Source organism: Pyrus communis, chromosome 5 (assembly GCF_041283825.1).
Source record: "Pyrus communis isolate YQ-2024b chromosome 5, ASM4128382v1, whole genome shotgun sequence".
NCBI classification, from domain to species: Eukaryota; Viridiplantae; Streptophyta; class Magnoliopsida; order Rosales; family Rosaceae; genus Pyrus; species Pyrus communis.
In genome coordinates, this window is record NC_142569.1 from 10,670,397 (window position 1) to 10,685,353 (window position 14,957).

The following is a 14,957-nucleotide window of genomic DNA, read 5'->3' on the forward strand; positions in this document are numbered from 1 at the left end:
CTCATGAATAGGGGTGACCACAACAATTACAATTTGGAATCGTCGATCATAATTATTTCCATGTTATACATTGTTAGGTAAACAATAAAATAAAAAATCACATTGTTGAGGGCTCTACGGTTGACAAGTACAATCCATCTTCGATAATGGATTTCACATTGGTTAAAATTAACATTTGTTACGGATTCAATTCTTCTAATGAAATAAAAGAAATATCACATTATTGAAGATTGGACCTTTTAATGATTTACGGCAAGAGCTTTTAAAAGCGTCCTCTAGTTTGCTTTGAAGCAAATATCATAAGAAGAAAAATAGAGCTTTTAATTAGATTATATCGGATCTCTAGGAAAAACTAAATGGAAAATTGCCATCTCCTTACACAATTACAATTTACACTTACTTGGCAATCCACCACACAATCAAGTGACCCCCTCACTGAAAAAAAAAAAACAAATTAAAAGAGGAAAAGTATAAACTTAAATTGTAAGGTCTAATTCAGCTATGCACCTATGGACCAAAATATATAGATTTTGATGCAAATCAAATTCAATAACCTGTCTTAGTAAGTACAAGAGCTTAAGTAAATCCAGCCGATCATAAACATGCTTTGTCTCCGCTCTCCATTTTCATCTTCGAAACTTTGCCATGCACGACTAAGATGGAATCAACACCAACCTTGAGGCCACCTCTTTTGAGGATCCCTTCAAGGAAGCCACGACTTCGTCTTCGAATTCCAGCCCAGTCCTCTCTGGTGTGAACAAAAACTTCATTATATATTGTTTTCTGTTCCTGCTCGGCGTTGGAGGACATTCTTGTTTATGCACGGAGTCTTAGGCAAGTTGTCGAAGTCCTAATCCTCAGCCGGGAAGATCTCGTAGTGCGTCCGAAACTTGTGGAGCCTCAGATACTTCTGCTCAAGTGACTCTGTCGGTATGTTTCGTGCTAACAAAGGACGAGCACCACCCCAAGTGTTTGTGCCCAAGCCCAATGACGATGGGTGTTGGGGTGTCCTGAATTCCAGCATCGATCTCTTTTTGCCTCATTGTTATATATATATATATATATATATATATGGGCATTGTCAAACAACAAAGTTACAAATTAACAAGCTCAAGAATTTATTAATACCATTAAATATTTCTCTCTATAAAAATAATCATATTATTATTCATCCATTGATCTGTAATCCAATTTCTTAATTGATTCTTAAAAAATTTCATAGTAAAAAATGCTCTATCACATGGGATTACTGTATGTATTATGTGCATTTTTTTCTCAAAAAAAAAAATTGAGTGGGTTCATCCACCCCCTCTGGGCCCAAGGTGGCTCCGTCTATATATATCTAACATACTTTGACACTCATTTTGTGGGGCCCACTTCATAATATATTTCAACAGTCCGAACCGTCTATATTTTAGTACATTGTTCATAGATTATCTTTGCAAAAAAATTAGACAAATCCAAAACCATTAAAACATTCATTTGTAGTGAAGAAAATGGATAAATACGGTTTTACAAAGAGACACTAAATTTAAAGAGAATGGACAAATACGATTGGGGTGATTTTTGATAGACATGATTTATGAGGTAAAGCATAAAGAGAGACAATTAAATGTGTGTGTCCGCAAAAACGCGTGTCAAAATGTGTGTCAAAAACATGTGACCCCGAATCCAACTGCATAATGTTGCTACAGAATCATCATATAAACAAATGTGACAAATAAGAAAAATGTACTTCAGTCACGGTACAGATGGCTATATTTTTATGAGGGGCTCCAAATGGTAACTTCATATTATCATAAGGGTAAATTCATATTAAATATCAAGTTGGACATTAGTTTTAAGGAAAAATAACATATTTCAGAAAAAAATACTAAGTCTAATAAAATATTTTAGGATAAGCCACACATCTTATTGCAAGTAAGCCTATGACTGAATAAAAGGGGTGGGAGATTACCGTCTTGTCCTCAAGCTTATTTTTTTTAGGATTTTATAAAGGCTTAAAAGGCCCTCAAAGCCTAGGGTTTACTTTTACGATTTAGCGTTTTAGAAGGTTCGTCAAGGTTTGGGGTTGATCATTTTGGGTTTAGGGTTCTAAAATGTCTTGGGAAGAGCTTAGGGCTTAAGGTGTAGGTCTTGGATTATGGATGGAGAACTAGAGCTTAGGGCGTAAGGTGTAGGTCTCGGGTTATGAACGGAGAACTAGAGCTATGCCTTAAGTGATTAACATAGTGAAATTATTTTTCTTCTAAAAAAGCCTTACGTATGCATGTTACTCACAATTGATTAGGAAGATTAATTGCCATGGCCTTATTTTAGCTTGAATTTCTTTTGAATTTGATATGCAAAATAATGGCTTCCTAATCAAAAGGGTAGAGATATGATGGAGACAAAAGGGGACGATTACCTAAGAACTTGAAGTTGTAACGTCAATTTCTTTTCCTATAGTTAAAAAGGAATTAGAGAAACAAACACAAACAAAACCGGTCACAAACTTTTAACCAAAAATCGAATAGAAATAAACAAACATTAAACTGTATTTACACTACGGTTTAGCGCCCCTCTATGTTGGGTTCCTATTTGTTAGGCCCAACTATGATGAATGAAAATATGTTTAGGTTATTTTATCTCTCTTTCCCTTTTTCTCTCTAATCAGGTAGAGTCTTTTCACTCTAGTTGTATTTTTCATCAAACTTCCATAACTAGTATTATTTGTACATATTTCCGAAAGAATAATCTTGCAGAATCTTTTGGAAGAAGTTCACAACAGCCAATTTCCAACGGGAAGAACATTGTGTCATCGATACATGTATCAAGTATTCAGAGAATCAGATTCATTCCTAATTTAACGATAAGTGCCTTTTTATTTTAATATTAAATAATGAATTCATTTAATCATAACACAATTCAACCTTGGAGAGCTTTATTTTAGTTGACATAATAAACTCCCATATACGTCCACGAGATTCCAATCCAAAGATTGTTAAGCTATACACAGAGAAGATGAAGAAAGATGAACCATCACATAGAAACAGAGGAAAGATAGCTGAAAATGATTCTTGTATTCATTTCTTAGCGAAGAAGTAATTACATTGATGAGGTATTTATACAACTCACTAACTTCTAACAAACTGCCCATCTATAATCTTTGGACAAGTGGCAACATCACAAGCATACAAACAACCACATTATATCTCTATCAAAGACCTCTGTCAACAAATTGGAAACTAAATGACACTTGATCAAATGGACGTTGGCGGCTTTAAGGTTGGAGCTTATAAAGGTCGAGCGGCGCTACTCCATCAAGAGTACCTTGTATGTAGGTGCTAGCAAAATCTTTATATATAAAAGCTCTGTAGAGTGGAGAACTGTCCTTAATAAGTGCTTTTGCAGGTTCAATACGGCAGGTGCTAGAAGTATTTATGAAGCATCCGACTGATGTCCTTGAAACCTTACTATCTGTCACAACTCTGTGGTCAGCACTGCTCAGATTCCCACTGCTAATAATCTGTATTCATAACAAAATGCATGAGAATGTTGTTAAACAACGGACTATTGATCTGTTATTAATAATATATTGAGATATATATATATATATATATATATATATATATATATATTATTGTCGTCAACAAAGCGTATCAATATAGTATTAATGCACCTTCAAAAACATTGATGCACACTAATTTCTTTAATAAAGAACGAATTTCGTCCACAGAATGAAGTATATATAAGTCTGGCTAGATATAATACGGCTATGGAACATGCGTACATTCTTAATATTCGGCGTTCATGATGAAAATGAACCTCCCGTACGGGAAACTTCTCAGATAAACATGTAATATATGTGGGTGAAGTACCTGTAACATGTGACCAATACTGACCACAAATGCATTAGGGACAGGCTCAACAGCCAGCCACTGCTCATCTTTCAAAACTTGAAGGCCATTAACTTGTTCTTGGAGAAGAATAGTTATGAGATTAATATTAAAGTGTTTAGGTAATCCCAAGGTTAAACTTGGGTCTGGACATGGTGGGTAATTATTTGCAGCCATCACTTGCACTTGGCTCAGTTCACCCTCAAAAAATCCAGTTTCGAGTCCTACCCCTTCACAAATTAGATCCAGAAGACAAAGCCCCAGCTTTCTCACCTCCACATAATAATTTCCCGTCACTTCTCTGAAATTTTAGATCAGAAACAATATGAAAATACATCTTTAACAATATTTGAATTGCAGAAGTAACTTAAAATAATTACTGACACGTATTTATGTACATGAAAAATACAACGTGTATTATTCAGTAGCTCTTTAAAGGATTCAATGAAGAATTGAGCCATTACATAATGTTTCAGTGCGTATTATTTGTTTAATTTCTTTATTTGTAGTTTTTCCTCAATACGCTAATAGTACATGTATAAGTATGCAAACAATATACATGTATTATTCATGCAAAAAATATACGTGTATAGTAGTTTAAGAAAACACATATTTTCCTTATGACTGATAATTGAACGGAAAACAAAGTATTTTTGAAAATGTTTGTAAGCGTAGAATAACTATAGGGAAGTGATTAAAATACCGATATTTAGCCGGTTTCTCAGGCCAGAAATCGATGTATTCCTCCAGAGGATGACAAGCGTGTCTTAAACTGTCTCTCCAGTAATGTTTCTGCTCCTGCACATAGTCGATGCCGGTGTATAGTCTGCAACATTTTTTAGCATCTTCAGAATAGAGGCTTGCTTTGTCTTCAGAAGGCTGCTCAAAAAACTCCTTGGACACATTCACTACATATCATGCATCAGATTGGCTGGCACTCCATGATTAATCAACTACATTTGCAAATCAAGTTTTCGATTTGTAAATCTGCCTTTTAATTCAAATAAAACCCACCAAAACAAAAAGAAAGAAGAGGTAAGTCATGTTCACACTCTTTTCTCCCGTCCACGACTCTTTTTTCTAGCTTTAGGAATGAATAAATCGAAGAAGAATCCAAGGACAGACAAAAAACAAGAAGAGAAGCTATAAAATGAGAAAACGAGAGAGTGAAAATCACTACTAAAAAAATAAAACGAGTAACGAAAACCTGGAAAAACCCAAATTCTCGGGCAGCTTCAATGATCTGCCTGATCAGCTGTGGTTTGTCAGTGCCAAGAAAATCAATAACTGGGATGCTATCAAATAGTGAAACTTGTACATTCCCAGGTCTAGTTTCAAGGGGTAATATATATGTAAGATTCAGGTACATATTGCAGGTCACTTCTGTTTGACATGAGTCTCTCCATTTTTTATTTGTTGTTCCTGTTGGATATATATCAACAATCAATGATAAATATATAGAAAAAAATTCGTATACGGTAATAATTAATAAATTACAACTAGGTATATTGACAGAGTATGGAAAACGAAAGTAATATTAAACAGATAAAAATGAAGATCGAGGCTTACGCATCGCAATGTCCTCGAAACAGAAATTAGCCCTTACTCTGGGCTTGTAGTTCTGTAGGTGTCTGCTTTCCTAGGATTCAACGATCTAAACTAGAATTCCAGCACCAGAAAACTTAATTTCTGGCAAATATCAATGTGGTTCTCTATGCTCTGTATGGAAGGATGGATGATTTTCGATGATCTGGTTGATATGCAGATGCATGTATTTATAATACTAATATGCTGTTCACAACAGGTATCATTTTGAGAGGTGACTGTTCAACGTAAAAGGATGTGTGGCTTCAACATTTCTCATCTTAAACCTTCATCTGAAATAATGAGTTTGATGAGTTTAAACGTTAAAAAACTTATTTCAAAATTAAAATATTAATTAATGGATTTAATTTTTTAAAGCCCGAGCCTGAGGCCAATCGTTTGACAATTAAATATATTTTTATATTAATTATATATTTAACTATCACACTTACGTCAAAACTCAAGGTTCAAGCCCAATTTTACTTCAAATGGTCTATCTTTCCAATCATTTTGTATGAGGATAAATTTGGTTGTCATCCCTCATTTCTGCTTCTCATTAATTGAAACCTCATTCCTTTTTCATTTTTTATCAAGGTCTCTTGACTTTTCTTGATGTCATTATTTGAATATTAAATTATTTACAAGTCATTATTGTCAATTTAAAATTGAAAAATTATTAATCATTTTCAAATATAATCTTTTTAGTATTTTTTTTTTCATATATTTCTATTTATAATTTGTATCTTTTTTTTTAATTTATACCAATATTCTTTTTAGTTCTAACTTATACCATATTTTTGAATTTTAATATGTACCCATATTTTCAATTTAATTTGTACCCATAGTTTTGAATTTTAATATGTACCCTTATTTTAAATATAATTTGAACCAATATTTTTTATGAACGTACCCATGCTAATTATATGTTTTTATTTTATATTTTAAAATATATCAATAGTTATTACTTGCACTATATTAATAATGACGTGGGTAGATTTTTTTTTTTTTTTGCTAGAACTATGTGAAGAACAAATTACTCTATTTTTGATTTTTAAGTTTGTTATATTTGTAACAATATTATTTTGATTTGTTTAAATTTCATAATTTGTGGGATATTGAATGCATAAATGCATGAGTTAAATCCCTTAAATGATGCTAGGGACCTTAATCAAACTATTTAAACAAATAAGGTTTCATTCTAACAACTAGGTTAATTAGAGACCTTAACCAAAATGACCCAATAGTGATTTTGGATGCGGTCCCTATTTATCAACGTTCTTTGATTGAAACCTTGTTGGTTTTCGGTTTTTTTATTGAAGTCCCTGAAAATAATGCAATAATGCATTTCTATGTAGGTTTTTATAATTTTTAAATTAAAATTTGATATTTGTAGTTATTAATATTAATGAGATTTTAAATAAAATCCATAATTTGTTGAAAATATTTAAAAAAAAAATTATACTTAAATAAAACCCATGATTTGTCATTACTTATATTAATGAAATTTTACATACAAAAAATTGGTAATTTTTTTTATGATACATATTACATACAAAAAGTTGGTACATTTTATACAAAAAACAAAAAAAGTGACGTTTTATATAATGGGTACATTTCATATATATATATATATATAACAATGGGTACATTTTACACAAAATAGATGGTACTTACAAAAAAAACGAGGTACATTTTACATATAACAAAGTGGTACATTTTTAAAGACAAATGGGTACATTATTAATAAATTATGGGTACAAATAAAAGGTCAAAAAAATATGAGTAAAAATAGAAGTTTGAAAAATATGGGCACAAAAAGAAATTAATATATGGGTAAAAGCTAAAACTGAATAGAAAATTGGCACAATCTAAAAAAAGAGTTGCAAATTAAAATGAGTACAAACTAAAAATAAAAATATATGATACAAAATTTAGCCATAAATATAAATATATCAAATGTAACGTTTCTAACACTAAATGAATAATTTAGAAATAAAATTTAATTATCTTGATAGGTAAAATATTTTATTATTGAAATAATTAATTATGTTTACTAAAACCAAGGGACCTTGATTAAAAATTGAAAAGAAATAAGGTTTCAATCAATGGAGTTGAAAAAGAGGGATGAAAACCTAATTTCTCCTTGTATGATGAACAAGATGTTAATTTCTCCTTGTATGATGAACAAGATGTTATAAACTATGTGAAACTTCTCGACTTGACAGATGTGGGATAATGGATTTGGAATCACACTAGTTAAAATTACATTTGTCACAGATTTGATGCTTTCTAATGTAATAAAAAAAATATCACGTTATTGAACTTCCGGCAAGAGCTTTTAAAAGCGTTCTCTAAATTGCTTTCAAAGTAGATATCATAAGAAGCAAAACCGAGCTTTAAATTAGATTATATGGATATCTAGAAAAATTAACTGGAAAATTGCCGTCTCCTTACACAATCACAATTTACATTTACTAAGCAATCCACCACACAATCAAGTGACCCCCTCACTGAAAAAATAAGAAAATATTAAAAGAGAGAAAATATAAACGTGAACTGTAAGGTCTCACTCAGCTATGCAGCTATGGACCAAAATATAGAGGTCTAACGCAAATCACATTCAATAACCTGTTTAGTAAGTACAATAATTTAAGTAAATCCAGCCGGCCATAAACATGCTTTGCCTCCGCGCTCCATTTTTCTCTTCCAAACTTTGCCTTGCACGACTCAGACGGAATCATCACCAACCTTGAGGCCACCTGTTTTGAGGATCCATTCGAGGAAACCACGACTTCTTCTTCGAATTCCGGCCCAGTGTAGTGGTATTCGTCATCGTCGTAGTAGTACTCTTATTTCTCTTTGGTGTGAACAAAAGCTTCATTATATATTGTTTTCTGTTTCTGCTCGGCGTTGGAGGACATTCTTGTTTATGCACAGGAGTCCTAGGCAAGTTGTCGAAGTTCTCATCCTCAGCCAGGAATATCTCGTCGCGCACTCGAATCGTGTTGAGCCTCAGATACTTCTGTTCAAGCGACTCTTTCGGTATGTTTCGTGCTAACAAAGGAGAAGCACCACCCCAAGTGTTTGCGCCCAAGCCCGATGACGACGGGTGTTGGGGTGTCCTGAATTCCAGCATCTCTCTTTGCCTCATTGTTTTACCTCCCTATTTTTCACAGCCTCAAACAATCTGGGATGCTCTGTGCTGGTATATTGAGCATCTTTTTATTGTAAAAATGGCGGAAGAAACCAAATTCTTCCAAAAACCTCCATTGGTTTCTTCAAAGTTAATTGTAAACATCCGATCATATTAGTGATTGATCAGCAGCTATAAACAATCCACGTAAATTGCCGGCCGGCCTCTAATAAAAAATGGCGTGCTATCCGGCAATCAAACAATAACAATCCGTCCTCCTCGTACTGTACGGTGTCCTCCTGCAACTGCAATGGAGTTACATGTGGTACATTATATGATCGAAGATCCACCTGCATAATGATGCTACAGAAGCATCATATATAATATAATATGTGACCAGCAAGAAAAATGTCTTCCAGTCACGGTACATATGGCTATATTTTTACATGATTTTGACTTTTATCAGGAGGGTCCAAATGGTCAACTTCAGATTATCAAAAGGGTAAATTCATATTAAGACCAAGTTGGACATAGATTTTAAGGAGAAATACCAAGACCAATTAAATATTTTAGGATAATCCACGCGCTTTATTGCGAGTAACCCTATGACTAAATAAAAGACATGGGAGATTACCTTATTATCCTCAAGCTTATTTCTTTTAGAATTTTATATGATCCTTTAGGCCTTATTTGGTAGCCTATATAACAGACCGGATAGGATAACTATTACGATTCCAGATGTTTGATACTGTTTTGTATTAAATAATACCCAAACTAATTATACTGACCCCACACCTTTTATACGGTGTAGACCTTGTTGAGCCATATATTTTCACAAAGAAAATAAATAACAGCCCTTAAATAAAAAGTAAAGAGCTTTAAAGAGGGCCAAAATAAAAACAAAAGAAAAACAGCCCTAAGTTCATTCCGAAAAGTAAGATTGGGCTGGCTCCTTTAAAAGTCTATACTTGTTTGCAATCAATTAAATAAATAAGAATAAAAAATGGTGGGATAAAATCACGTTCTGAAACTTCAAGAAGTGGTTTGCTTCCAGAACAATCCCATAGTCCCACGTCTTCAACTAGATCAACGTAGTGGCTCTTCCAAACCGCTCCACTTCGTGAAAATGGCAAGCAACTCCTCCATGTCTTTTCTCTATAAAAGGATGTGATCCAAAAGCAAGGGGGGGGAAAAAAAGAGAGGAGGATGTACTCTGCAGAAATTGAGAGAGAAAAGAAGCAACAAAATACTACTTTTAGGGAGGAGATCGACAAAAAAAAAGAGGACGATAGAGAAGAGCACAAAGGAACAAAAAAGGAAGAAGAGCGGGACACGGAGAAGGCAGCAGAGAAGCACGGACGGCAAAGAAGAACAAAGCAAGAAAGCAAGGGAGAAACATAAGGAAAAAAAAAAAAAAAAAACAGCAAAGGGCAGCAAGGTATAAATTTATTTTAAATTCTTTGTTGTTTTGTTTCCTCTCGACTTTTGCAGGAGAGAAAGAAGAAAATTTGCTTTGTTCTTCATCTTTTACCAAAGCAAAAAATGGAGACTTAGCCCACCGGCTCGCCATGGCAGCAACAACAAACAGTCGATAGAAGTTTTGAAAACAGAACCATCCTTGCCGCTGCCGTCAACTCCATGAATTTCTTCGGGGTGGTCTAAACCACCCCGTGAAGTTCCAATCAAGTCTACCTTGCCGCTGTCGTCAACTCCATGAATTTCTTGTGGGTGGTCTAAACCACCCCGTGAAGTTCCAACCGAGTCTAAGTGATCCATGCTCGCCGGTCCGCAAGTGCAGCTTCAAAGTGCCAAGCTTAGTCCCTGTGGAAAAGGCAGGAAGGAAGCAATATACCAAGATGCAACTCGAGAGAAAAGAAATTGTTCTCTTTGTAAATTCCTGTCTTCAGTGTTTTCTTTGCTACTCACGGGTACAAGACATGGAGGCTACCCTTTTATATAAGAGTTCCACCAAAAGCTTTGTGTGCTAGGGATTCGAAAGAGAAGGAAAAATGAAGATTATAAAGTCTGCAAAAGAAAAGAAAGCTACAACAGGGAATAAAAAAAATAAAGGAAGTTGTCTTCTAAGTTGCTAGAAGATTTGACGCAAACACAAAGAAAAGATGAGAGGGAAACAAAAGCTCCTCCAAAACTTTCCATTCACGCAAGCATTATGAGCATGGTCCCCATGGATTAAATTTTGTGCATAAAACAAGAAATATATCAGCGGCAACTGCTCTACGACACCAAAGATTGAAAAAGATCATTATTTCATAAAGAAATAACGTGGAGATGACTCACAGAATTTGCATGCAAAAAGAAAATCGTGTTAGTCTCACAAGTAAACAAAGACATGCAACAACTCTCATTGACTTCATTCTAAAAGCATGCCACATCCTCAAATAGATAGCAGAAGATAGCAATCCTCAATGAAAAAACAAAATCCTATTTGGACTTGGTAAGATAAGAGAAGGAAAAGGCTTGCTGACAACTCCCCAAATCAAATGGGAAAGACACTCACGTGGCAACTTTAAAATGCCACAGCTCTCCAACATAAAATCATGTGGTTTCTTTTGAACGGAAGTCTAACTATAAAAGCTTGACAAAAGCATTTATATATAAAAAAAAATGCTGCTCTGCCACTTGCTTTTGTTAAACAATATGAAAGCAAAGACTTGATGTGCTGCTGTGCAAAGATAAAAAGGCGACAACAAAGTGACAGGTATGACGTCAAAATGAAATGGGTTTAAAGACAAAGTTAAAAAAACGGCAAATAAAAGAAAGAAAGGTTGCTCATCACGTGGGAGTCTAGGTCTCACCCTAAATGCACTAGGCTTTGATTATTAAGAGCAACTCCAGCGTTGGAGCCCTACCCCCAAGCAATGCACTATTCAATCCACCTAATGAACAGTAACTGCCCTTAATGAACAGTAAATAGCCCTGGCAATAGAATTTGTATCTCCACCGTTACACTTCAATAGCCCTGGCAATAGGCAATAAAATATTAGTATTTTTTTTATTTATAAAATAATACAAAATAATTTTAATTGTAATATCGGATAAGATTTTTATTCGTTCTCGTTGCACCACGTGTCATTATCCGAAGTATTATTAAATAATACAAAATAATTTTATTTGTAATTTCGGATAAGATTTTTAATCGTTGTCGTTACGCCACTTGTCATAAAATCCGAAAAGACAATTATTGGAGATGGATTTCCGATAAATTTTTTAATCGTACTCGTTATGCCACGTGTCATTATCTGAAAATATAATTATTGGTGATGGATTTCTGATAAGATTATTTTGTTGAAAAAAAATGGATTCAAACTTTGAGACAAAGAAAGGAATGTGATTGAAAGTAGTTGAGAAAATATGAAATTGTTGTGTAAGGTAGATGATAATGAGAAGGTATTTATAGAAAAGTAAAAACAATTTTTTTTTTACAATTTTTTTCAGATTTTTCAGATTTTTTTTTTGAATTTTTTTGAATTTTTTTTAATTTTTATTCAATTAATTAATCTCTGCCGTTGGATATAAAAAATTTTGAATTCCAACACTCCAAATTGTGCCACGTGTCACAACGGTAACTTTTCTAAATTTTAAAACTATTTTTTCTTTTATTTTTTTATTTATAAAGCATTTTAATATCCACCGTTGATCTCAGATCGAACGGTGGATATTAAATACGACTTTTTTATTTTATTTTACCGTTGAGATCGAACGGTCCAAATTAAGTAACCGTTGAGATCTAACGGACCGTGGGAAGCCACGTGGCTTCCCAACGATAACTGACAAAGGTTTTTTTTTTTTTTTTTTTTTTTTTTTTTCTGATTTTGTGTCAGCGACGTGCCCCCACGCGAGAGTGGGGTGCACGCGCCTGACACAAAAAAAAATTAATATTGCCTGACGCCAGGCTGACGTCAGCGCTGACGTCACATGGCCCTCAGGCTCTCGGGCTGGCAATTCGTCACGGGCCCGAAGCTCGGGCCTCCACCTTCGGTCGAGCTAGCCCACGCTGGAGCCCTCCCACCAGCCCTCGGGCCCTTGTTTTCTCCACTGTCCCCTGAGCACCAGCCAACGCTGGGCTTGCTCTAAGGGAAAAGACATGGGTCATTCTCGTCAAAACTCATCAATTCATTTTTTGCCAATCATCATCTTTTAGCTCAAATTAATCAAATGGGCACCTTCTTTTTGCCAAAGTCTCAAGCCAAGTCTCCAAAACCCCAAATCGATGACAACAGCACCGCTCTCATCTCCTTTGCAGCCTCATTGCCGCATCAAATAGAAGACAACCTCGAACCACTTCAAAATTCGTAGACATGAATCACCTCAAAGATGGACTTACGCTACATCAAATTTAATTTCAAAATTTCGAAGTGGTCGAATGGCACAAAGTCATTCTAAATTCAATTGGTATGAAGCCATGTCAAGTTACAAAGGGCACGAAGCCATATCAAATCTCAAATGGCACGAAGCTGAAAAAAAGTCTCAAATGGCATAAAGTCATGTCAAATATCAAATAGCACAAAGCTGCATTAAATTTCAAACTTGCTCCAAATGTTTAAAGTCCTCGCGCCGCACGAGCTAAAACTGCAAAAGGCATCAAATGCTCAAACTGTTTAAAGTTCTCGCCCGCACAAGCTAAAATTGCATAAGGCATCAAATCTCCAACGACTTAAAGTCCTTACCCGCACGAGCTAAAACTGCACAAGGCATCAAAAGCTCCAAACGACTCAAAATCCTCGCCCGCACGAGTTAAAACTGCACAAGGCATCAAACGCTCCAACGGTTTAAAGTCCTTGCCCGCACAAGCTAAAACTGCACAAGGCATCAGAAGCTCGAACGGCTCAAAGTCCTCGCTCGCACGAGCTAAAACTTCACAAGGCATCAAACCTCAACAAATACATCAGGAACTACGAGTGATTGATCCCTCAACGAGAGTACGTAGGCAATCTAAGGCTCGACCTAGGTGCAGTCGCAAAATGAAATAAACATCCAAATCCCCAAATTACGATTTATTCAAATTGGAATCAAAGGGTATTCCTTTCTCAAAAGAAGGCTTGTAATTAATAGGCACGTAGCCTAGAATGGATCGAACTCGAATTAATAAAAACCCTCTTTGAAAACATGAATGAGGGTGAAATTGTGTCGAGTGAATTATTTGTTTACGTATTGGGTACAATTTTTGCTCAACAGACCTGCTAAGTTATCCAACCAAAAAGCTGTGTATTATTAGTCGGGTGGTCTCTCACCCACTCTGTTCCCCTCATCGTTCACTCTACTCCTCTTACATCGCTTGCTCTCTCCTCTGAATCCAAGGTTCTTCCTCCTCTTCTGAATATGAGGTTCTTCCTCCTCTCTGTTCCTCCCTCCTATTTTTCTTGCAATTTTTCTTCTCTATCTGCTCTGCCCTCCTTCTTTTTTTTTTTTTTTTTTTTTTTTTTTTTCCAATCAGATTGAATCTGATTGTTGTTCTCTCTAATTTTGCAATTGATTTTATAAATTTTCAATTGCTAAAGAACCCATATGCCTCCTTTGGGTCATATCCTTCAGAATCATTCTAGTGTAAAAATGTGATTTTTCGTTAAAGTGAACAGTACTATGGGCTTTTCGTTAAAACTCCCTATAAATAATACTGTCATTAGCCTGATATTGCACCAAACGCCCGACTATCCGGTAACTATTTATCCTATCCAACAGAAATAATCAGTACATTACGAGCTGCCAAATGAGGCCTTAAAGCCCATGGTTGACTTTTGTGCGTATGAATTTGGATGTAAAACTTTGAGGGTATGAATTTGGAATGTAAACTAAAAGCTCCTGTATCAGAAGAGTCGGTCACAAACTTTTAACCAAAAATCGAACAGTGGAAATACTAAACAAAAATAAGCTGTGTCCAAACAACGGTTTAACGCATTAGGTTTGCCTTGTTATTAAGTGCAGCTTTCTCATTTGGGGCAGCTATGATGAATGAAAATTCTGCAATCAGTATTATTTGGGCATGTTTCCGAAAGAAATAATTCTGCAGACTGCAGAATCCTTTGGAACAAGTCTACAAAAGCAAATTTCCAACAGGAAGAACAATTCTTATTCTCCACAGCAACATATGCGTTATATCGTATCACCAAATCACTATAAAAGAAAAAGAATAGGGAAGAATCCGTATAGGGCAAGTGCTTAAAAACAATTATTGTGTCGTCGATACATGTATCAAGTATTCAAAAAATCAGATTCTTAACTAATTTAACTATAAGTGCCCTTTTTATTTTAATAAACTAAATAATGAATTCATTTAGTCTCACAAGTTCATTAATCGTTCTTATAAAAACAATCAAACCATAGCCATTCAGTCTTACAGAACA

At 34.8% G+C, this 14,957-nt stretch overlaps 1 pseudogene; it reads right to left on the bottom strand.

Moving 5' to 3' along the window:
- Positions 1 to 3,262: 3,262 nt before the first annotated feature.
- LOC137724740 (hyoscyamine 6-beta-hydroxylase-like) lies at positions 3,263 to 5,284 on the bottom strand (annotated as a pseudogene).
- Positions 5,285 to 14,957: the final 9,673 nt, after the last annotated feature.